Source organism: Periplaneta americana, chromosome 1, assembly GCF_040183065.1.
Source record: "Periplaneta americana isolate PAMFEO1 chromosome 1, P.americana_PAMFEO1_priV1, whole genome shotgun sequence".
Lineage (NCBI taxonomy): Eukaryota > Metazoa > Arthropoda > Insecta > Blattodea > Blattidae > Periplaneta > Periplaneta americana.
In genome coordinates this window covers 19254446-19257912 of record NC_091117.1, presented here as the reverse complement: position 1 = coordinate 19257912, position 3467 = coordinate 19254446, and positions in this window count along the sequence as shown.

Sequence of the window (3467 nt, the reverse complement as noted above, 5' to 3'; positions counted from 1 at the left end):
AGACAAAGTATGACACATGAGAGAAAGAAAGATAGAAAATAGGGGGCGTGTGAAGACAATAAGGGCAGAAAAGAGTTGACATGAAAGAAACAAAAAACAGAAAAAAAATAGAAAATATATGAAGCGAAGAAAAGAGTTGGCATGGAAAGAAAAATGAAAAAATTAAATGGAGAACATGACAGAAAGAATGAGAGAAAAAATTAAAAGACGAAAACATCAAAGAAAAAAAAAACAGAAAATTAGAAAAATGAGAGAAAATAGAGGACTTGTGAAGACTAGAAGAATGGAAGAAAAGAGATTACATGAAAGAAAGAAAGAAAGAAAGAAAGAAAGAAAGAAAAAACACAGAAGACAAAAAGTAAAGGGAAGAAAAGAAAAAAGCAAACACACAAAGGAAAACAGCATGAAAGAAAGAATGAAGAAATCGCGAAAGATGGAAAGAAAAAAAACGAAAATAGAGCATGGAAGAGAGGAAGAGGATTTGGAGCAAAGAGTATCAAAGATTGGAAGGAAGGAAAGAAAAATAATAAAGAAAATAAAAAATAGCAAATAAATGAAAGACAGAAAGAAAAATGAGAAAAAGAAAAGAAGAACTAAAGAAGAAGGATAATGAATGAAGGCTGCAATTAACTACGTTCAGGAAGCAGAACTTGCTCTCGGGGATTTCATTCCTTGCAGCTGAGAGGTCCCCGCTTCTTTCCCCGATGACCACGACATTGTTGTATATCACGAGCGCCCATTTATTTCTCTCTGCAGCCAACTGGGAATAAACTACTGTAATTGACGTCTACTTCCCAACCGCCACTGGCGCCCCATCCCTCGCTGCAGGCTGCCTGCACCATAACAAAGAGATACGTTCCAGATCATCGTCCTGTTTGTTTTCCCTGCGTGATTGAGGAGTGCGAGTCATAAAGACAACACGCTCTGACGTCATGGAAAATCGTGACGCAATCTCTAGCTGCTGCTGTAAGGGAGGATATTATCAAGATTAGTCTACATGCAATACATTGAAGTAACTTCTTTTTGTTACCAATGCTGTCTTTTTTAAGTTACATTGTCATCTGTTTGAGAAGACATAAAATCGTTACAATAGTAATATGCGTTACAAGAGCGGTATGTTGAAGTTTTCGTGTTCGAGGAAAAGTTTGAAAAAGCGAAACGTAGTTAAGCTTTTTTAATTTCCGAGAATTGAAAGAAAACATACCTCTCGTGTATCGTACATTATTTTGTGCGAAGATAGTTTATTACATACCTGAAAGAGGAATTTCTAATTAGTTGCAATGAAATCTCCATCTTGGTTTCTGTTCAATGACGGCAAATTTGCAAAACAAAAATATCTATCTTCAACATTGTTGCTTTAAAATGTTTTCTGTGTTTACTATACTCCAGCAGGCCGTGATATAGCTACGTCTGTCTTTTTTTTTCTCCCAGTCTATAAATGCGAACTTAAAACAAACGGTAAGGTTATGTAATGGTTTATTTTTCATTTTAATATTTTAACAATATTATTTATATAACATATTGTAGTAATAACATCGGCAAGTTTATTGATATTTTCACGGCTTCCTTAATGTTACTTGCATCACGAATGCAGTAACTTTAGTGGAGTTGTAGAGTTTACTTAATTTTTGCAAATATTTAAAAATAATAATTAACAGTGCAATTTAGGTGAAATTGGAGTGGTAAGTTTCCAATTTATAATTATTACTATATTGAACGTCTCTAAAAATAATATGTTAAAAGCCTAAAGCAGTAAAATGAATATGTCACTTAAGCGGTAAGAAGAGCGAAATTGTTATACGTGTTCGGTTGAGAATACTGAATGTGGAATTTTAGACTTACCGCGGGTTGGTTTTGTGCGGAAACCAAGGAAATACGCACGATCTCGCACAATAGTAATATACGTTACAAGAGCGGTATGTTGACGTTTTCATGTTCGAGGAAAAGATTGAAAAAGCGAAACGCAGTTGAGCTTTTTTAATTTCCGAGAACATGAAAACAAACATACCGCTCGTGTATCGTACATTATTTTGTGCGAAGATCGTTTATTACATACCTGAAAGACGAATTTCTAATTAGTTGCAATGAAATCTCCATCTTGGTTTCTGTTTAATGACGGCAACTTCGGAAAACCAAAATATCTTTCTTCAACATTGTTCCTATAAAATGTTTTCTGTGTTTACTATACTCCAGCAGGCCGTGATATACGTCTGTCTTTTTTTTCCCCCAGTCTATAAATGCGAACTTAAAACAAACGGTAAGGTTATGTAATTATTTATTTTTCATTTTAATATTTAACAATATTATTTATATAACATATTGAAGTAGTAACATCGGAATCTGGAATCTTGTTGATTTTTTCACGGCTTCCCTAATGTTACTTGTATCAGGAATGCAATAAATTTCGTGGAGTAGTAGACTTTACTTAATTTTTGCAAATATTTAAAAACAATAATTAACATTGCAATTTAGGTGAAATTGCAGTGGTAAGTTTCCAATTTATAATTATTACTATGTTAAACGTCTCTAAAAATAATATGTTAAAAGCCTAAAGCAGTAAAATGAATGTCGCGCTTAAGCGGTAAGAAGAGGGAAATTGTTATGTGTGTTACGTTGGGAATACTGAATGTGGTATTTCACACTTACCGCGTATTGGTTCTGTGCGGAAAACAAGCAAATACGCACGATCTCGCACAAAGGTTATATGCCTTATCATTGCTTTTACGAACAAAAGAAGTCAGATTGTCACCTAGCAACAGCTAAACAAATAAAATGTCGTTTACTGCAAGGAAACGAACGAAATGTGAGTTGCTGTTTGCAAACTTTGGAAATGCAACATCATCGCAACGTCGTTTTAACCACTGGAATGGAATGGAATTTTTGGGAGGGGGTCACCACTCCAACCATCTTCGCATTTGATCTACTTCTTGTCCTTCTTCCTCCCGGTTACCTTCCAATACTTTCCTTGGGTGTCTATCATTTTGCATTCTATAGACATGTCCTCACTATTTCAAATGTATGTTTTTAATATTGAATGGTTTGTTTTCAAAACCTGCTATTTCGCTTTCAGTTATTTTTACAGGAAGGAGAAACATTGCTGGCTTTAAAATATGAGAGTCAAAAAAAAAAATACATATTTATTCTTATCTTACAAATATTTTATAATAATTCTTGTACTATATGTACAGTAATGGCAAAAAAAACCCGGACCGACCCTTGTAGCTGCTTTCAGAGCCTTGTTCACTCAGAGCACGATAGACTGGTAACCAAGACTTTCGTAGTTCGAATCCTGCCTGGGAAGGAAACTTTTTTTTGTTCCTTATTCAAATTTATTCCCAATACTTTTCGATTGCAGCGACATTTTACTACTTAATTAACTTATTATTCCCAGAACATGAATTTTACCAGCAATCGAAAAGTACCACCATTACACCACTTCGGATTCAATTGTATGCGTGGTAACCGCT